Raw genomic sequence first — 6,708 nt, 5'->3', positions numbered from 1 at the left:
GAATTCAGACCACATAATCACCCTTTAACCTCATCCTGTAATTTCAAGCATTCTGGAAATGAAATGTATATGTACTATTCAAAGTGTAGAGAAGAGCTATATTCCCATTGAGCACTCTTGCATATTACAAATAGGATATACAGAGAAAGAAGCAGTTTGGGGCAGAATTTAAGAAGGGAGCATACTCTCATACTCTTTGTTAGGAACATGCCAGCTCTTGTTTTCATCTATTCAGTATGCTGGAGTCCCAGTTTCTTTCTGATGCCAGAGTTCAAGCTTTTACTCCCAGGTAGCAGCAGGTTTACAATTAAATTTTAATCCCTCAGTGTTGTTAAACTCCTACGTGGAGTATAGCCACAACTATTCTTGGCAGACAAATACACTGCTGTTTTTCCTTCAGTCACAGTGAGGTGGAAGAATGTTCTCTGGCTGGGGCGTGGATGAAGGCACTTTACTAATCTTATACATAATTCATCCTTGGTTGCTGGGGTATTCAAAGTTGAAACTCTGCCCTCTGATAAAATTCAGATGGATTTTTTATTTATTTGACTGTTATCCCTTTGGGATTTAGTCCTTATTGGGAGCCCAGGGATTCTAATTCAACAAAGCCCTAGCTGTGTAGACTTTTCTTATTAATTTGCTCTTGGTGTAATTTGCTCTTATAATACTGACTCTAAAAAAATCCAAAACCAAAAACCTGCACTAGAATATGCAGTTCAGAATCCTGGATACCCTGAAAAGATTCTTGTTTCAGTACTAGCTTATTGAATGAAAAGACTCCAGTAGGGCTTATCTTAATTTGTTTTCAAAGTTTAGTTTTTAAAGAGCCCCAGCATTTAAAAATATGTTAACTAATATTCTTTAACATGCTATAGTATGGTAATGATTATCCTGTAAACTACTGTAAGTTTTTGATGTTTGAATTCATTATATTCAGATGTTACTACTAATGAATTTGTTCATCATTCATTCAAGGAGCAGATATTTATTGGGCACCTTTATGAAATATAAAACACAATCCCTGTTCACAAATAACTCATAGTCTAGTAGTAAGGGGTTTAAGGTAGGCAAGACATGTATTAGTGTAAGACAGAGGCTACTGCCATAACAGTAGATTAGTTCATCCTTGCAGATTTATTCATTTGACTAGAAGTGACTGATGAGTTATTTTCACATGCCTCACATAAGATTTAGTGACCCAAAAAAGTCAATCTAGACTGATAGAGGCTTTTTCCTTTCAGTCAAACAAGAGGAAATAGAAGGAGGTCTCTTTATTTTATTCTTTTTCAGATATCGGACATGAAAGACTCATCCTTACACATAAATGATGAAGTTCGTGTTTTTGTAAACAGCAGTATTCATTATGTTCATCTGAATAGTTTAGAATTTATTAAAAAATGAAGTGCTCCACAACTCAAGATTGAAATAAGAAATGTCACCCCTCAGATTCATATAGTAGCTGCCGTAAGACTAAAGCCTACTATACTCATTCATTTTTATCTTTGTCTTTTATATCCTCTCATTCCTAATAATGACAGATTAATAAGGGCTAAGGACCATCCTGGTTTAGAAAATGAAAGTGTGATGTCAGAAGCAGAATGGGACAGCAAAGAGTTAGGACTAAAGACTTAGGTACAAAAGAGTTAGGTACTCATGTAACTCTGTGGACATGTGAGAAAGAAAGGGAAAGAACCACTCAGAATTTCCCAGAGCCCACTGTTCATGTCAAAGCTGTACCCTGCAGTGACTGATTCTGAAAATATATTAGGTTAATTAAGAAAAATAATAAAAGGATATTGGATTAAGGTACTAAAATAAGATGCCTTTTCCCTCTCTTCTAAGCTGAATTTTGCTGATCAATTCTGAATCCTGGATAATTCTACATTTTTACAGGAGGAACTGCCAAGATTTTCTCTCTATAAACAACTGAAAAAGATTTCCTATCTTTTTTTTTTTTTTTGTGGTACATGGGCCTCTTACCGTTGTGGCCTCTCCCATTGCGGAGCACAGGCTCCGGACGCGCAGGCTCAGCGGCCATGGCTCACGGGCCTAGCCGCTCTGCGACATGTGGGATCCTCCCGGACCGGGGCACGAACCCGTGTCCCCTGCATCGGCAGGCGGACTCTTAACCACTGCGCCACCAGGGAAGCCCAAGATTTCCTATCTTTATTGGGCTCAGTCAAGTATATGTACTGACTGGATCATTGGGGATATGACCTTGAAATACATATTAAAATATTTTTAAAAATAGGTACAGAACCTGTCCTTGGGGAATTTATCCTGCTAGGCATGTAATCATTAGATATGGTAAAATCATGAAAGTATATTGAGTAGAAGAGTAGGCCCAAGGCTGTACTAGAGGGTTGAAGAATATACTGATTTAACTCAGTGTGGCAGCAGAAGAAAGAAAGTGGGATGATTTGAGCACAGACTTACAGGCAGAAGACCGCAGATCAGGCTCTGGAGTTAACTGGTAATTGTTACTTCTCTAGCAATTTATCTAAGCTTGCTATATCTTCTGGAATAAGTGGAAATTATTATTCTTTGGATAGATGGACAGAACATACATCTCCAAATAATGAATTAGATGCATGATGATATCTTCCATTTCAGAAGTCTGATCAGTAACATGCTGGTAAGGAGGCACATTCATATTTCTGGGTTGTGAGGAGCCCACTCTCATCCATTCACCTGTGTTCCCGTTTATACTAGGCTGTGTCTGCTAACATTAGGTCTCTAAAGAAAGACTTAGGTAAACTCCAGACCCCCTAAGTTCCTGTGAACTACCCCCTACTCCCATAGGACTTCAACGAAGATAATGAACACTGTTTTTTTAACTTTTATCTTTCACATGGCATTTAGAGTAATAATATCTCATTTGGTCTCAAGCTCCATATTGAATTATTTTCTAAAAAATTGCTTTGGAGCAGTAACTTTTCCCTGGTTGCTTAACCAGTCATACAAGTTGAGACTTATGTCTCTATGCCTGTTTTATAATAGCTGCTCTGGGAGAACAGATGAAAAATAATAAGTTAGTAAGATATTTTATGAGTATTGAGATCCCTTCCATTCAGAAATGTAAATAAAATAACCAGCATGAGCAATCAGCTTATGTCAGATTCCATGGGTTTATGTTACATAGGGAAATTATAGTGCAACCTGAAACATGCTTCTTAATGAATTCATAGTGGTGTCACAGTTGAATGTAAACCCTTGAGCTTTTCTATTGTGAAGGGTTTCAGAAATCACCTTTTATAAACTGCCTAGGGGAGGAGGAAAATACCAAGATGATACCAACAAATGCTATCACTTAAATGGTTGCCTCCCTTCCAGCACTAACTAAATTGTGCCAGTTAAGTAAAGCAGAAATTTAAGATACTGCTCACCTTTTGGCTTATTCAATGTTCATAAATATAATTTATATATATACATATATATGTATAAATGCATATATGTATATATACACACACACATACATTTCAATATTGTTTTTGAAAGTGGCACCAGGAAAATGCTGTGGAAGAACAGGGTTGCCCTTGCAGTTTTTGTCATCAGAGGTTAGGAAAGTTCAGTTAGGAAACTTGGCAGAAGCCCGATAAATAGCTCTGTTTTTACCTCCAACAAGTGCAAGAAGCCAGAGACCTAATTCGAAGTTTATGAAATCGGAATTTGTATCTTGTCTTTGGCTGTTGCTCTAGCACCCTGTAGTACACCAGAACTATCCTCTCACTTATTAGTAAACTGATTTTGCAGTCCCTAAAGCTCTTTCATAGCTCTCTTCCTATTCAGTATGGCCACAGCTATGGTGAATGTGCTAGCCTCAAAAGTCCAGTACGCCACACAGGATATAGGGGACCAGTCAAGTTTTAAGTTTGAGAGTCAGGGAGAGAAACATGTATTTTCTATTTTAAAGAGTTCCTTTTTTACATTCTAATTTCTTAAGAGTTTGGCTTGATTTGTGTCAGGTTCTAGGCCCGTAAACCTACATTAATGCATCACAGTTCTGGATAGGATATTTGATATCTCTTATTTACCCCAGAATCTCAAATGATAGGGAACTATGATTAATGATACTTAGCATTTTGTGGGTTTTACAGTGTAGCTGTCTTCTAGTCCCAGTATCTGTAACAAATGGACTCATCCTTGTGTTTTCCCATAGGTGCCCTGGTGTTTACTGACATAGATCAAGATGCTGTGTGGCTCTATAGGGAACTCTGAGCCATTTGACAGTCTGGGCACATGCAGTCACCTCACATTATTTAAGCCCTGATCTCAGCATTCTAATTTCTCTGTATTCTCCAGTGTATATAATATGTACTTGCTTGAAATTCCTTATATATTGCTTGCACATTCTTGCTTCTAAGTTTCAGCATAAACCAGTTCCTTCTATTTAGAATGCCTTCCTCTGTCTGCTCTCAACCAGGACATTCCTTATATTTTAAAAATCCAGCTCAAAAGCCACCTCCTATAGAAAGCCTGATTACTCTCATTCACCTGATTCCTTTATTCTGAGACTTCTGTTTCTCAGTGTTAGACTGTTTTGTCTCTTTGTAATTATTGCTTCTGTACATTGTCACCCAGCAAACATAACAGTTCTAGGAATGATGATCCTTCTGCATTCCCGTCTTTGTGCATTATACACAAACGTTTTGAAGGCCTACTGACAACCTTTTCAATTTCCCCTGAGTTCTAGTCCACCTTCCATACCCTTTCCCTTTATTCATAGTTACATTCCTGGAGAAATGGGGCATGTGTTCAGGGTTTGGCCTCCACCTTAGCATGTGTATGGCAGCCTGCTGAATAGGTCCCCACAACTGGGCAGGATTTAACCCTTTGGTCTGACAGTCTCTGCATTCTATTCAGACACCTTCAAGAAGTAGACATGAGACCAGGAGTAGAGAAATTTCCACTGAAAGCTCAGTTAGCTTTTTATACAAGACCTCTGAAGCTGCTGTCGTCAGCAGCTCACTCGACACTCTCCTGCTCTGCCTCTTTTCCAGGAGTCAGGGTTAGTTTAAGAAAAAGCCTCTTGCTAGAAGCCATGACCTCGTACTTTTATCCCCTCCATCTGGTGTGCGGCCTCATGGGGCTGTGCTGCTATGCAGGAGGTGAGCAGTGGAATTCTTTAGATGATGACTTCTGAGCCCACATGCGGAGGCAGTGGGGGTGGGAAGCAAGGAGAACAGTGAGAGCCAAGATCGATGGACCAAAAAGTAAGGTTTGCTCTGGGAGAAATCCTAACTATAGGTAGACTGTTTTCATGAGGTGTTCTTCCCCTAGCTCAAGTGGGGGCCCAGGTCAGGGAGCTGTAGCATCCCAGATCTATGATTGATGAACATGGTGTTCCTGCAGTTTTCCTTTCTGCCTTCACAGTTGGGGTTCAGGAGTGGGATAGGTAGGATATGTGAGGGCTTATGCTGTCTCTAATGGAATGCATTCCAGGGTTGAACAGGGAAGGGTTCCCCTTACACACATCATCTCTTGGTGCTGCTTTGTCTCACTGTCTCAGACCTAAACAGAAGTCCAGATTTTGAATGAGGGTAGGAGGAGGGGTTGAGAGCAGCAAAAGTTTTTGATCAAGTGAAAATCTGCTGTCTGCCCCATCTTACACGGGTTTCTCTGCAGGGTAGATACTCCTTGCCTTGGTGTAGATAAAGAGCTTGTCTTGGCTAGAGGTCCCAGGACTTTTACTGGGCTGTGAGTAGGCATCTGGCCTGGGATAGGACAGTTTTCTTTAAGCACTCTCATTCCCTGTTCTTACTTTCCTAGACCAGGAGTTGACAGCATTTTTAAAAAGATTGAACTCTCAAAGGAAATTCTAATACATACTTTAAAAGCCCAAAGCTTTCATAATTTCCTCTCATGGCTTCTCGTGACTACTTCTGCTCTGTCTACACATTTAGCATCCCTTTAAAAGAACTAGATAAAACTAAAACAAAAATTTAACTGTTAATCTGAAAAAGAAAAAAGGAATAGAAAGAATTAGGAACGAGAGCTGATTAAACATGGACCACTAAATGTAGTACAGTGATCATTTGGTGGTGGTGGTATTAGTGGCAGAAATGGCAAAAAGGGGGTTCATTGATGAGGTTAAGGAAGGCCTAAGCTGTTCCTTTTGTAAATTCTGCTCATGTGTACTCTCCTAGGAGATTTTGTATCAATTTCTGTCCTAAAGGTGCTGGGATTCTTGTGCCTCCAGCCCTAGGCACCCTCAGTCTTTGAGGAGAACACACAGGATTTGAAGTCAGAAGCCCTTGGTTTGAGTTCTGGCTGAGCCACTCAGTATCCACAGGACTTTGGACAAATCACAGAGCCTCTCTGAACGGCACCTGTACAATGAGCGTAATTCCTATCACAGGGTTGGTGAGACAGTTACATATAAGCTAAAGTGTTTATACATGAAAAACCTTTTTATAAATATCACCGTTATTCTTGGGGAAGCCCCACCTTGAAAGTTGTCAAATAGAACAGCTGTGGATTAAACTGTCTTTTTTATTCACTCAGCTTAGCTTTTCTGTTTGGTCAAGTCTGCTTACTGGGGTTGATGGTGTTGAGGTAAAGTCATCCAATTTTGGCTTCTTTTGGCCAAAGAGAGAGAACTCCCATGCCCAGCTGTTCTATCCATAGACTCGTAGGCAGAAGTGAGCAAAGGCAAATTTTAAGCCAGAACAGTTCAGAGTTAGGGGACAAAAGGGAGAATGCTTACCT

This window comes from Mesoplodon densirostris, chromosome 2, assembly GCF_025265405.1.
Source record: "Mesoplodon densirostris isolate mMesDen1 chromosome 2, mMesDen1 primary haplotype, whole genome shotgun sequence".
NCBI classification, from domain to species: Eukaryota; Metazoa; Chordata; class Mammalia; order Artiodactyla; family Ziphiidae; genus Mesoplodon; species Mesoplodon densirostris.
Note: the sequence above shows the minus strand (reverse complement) of the source record.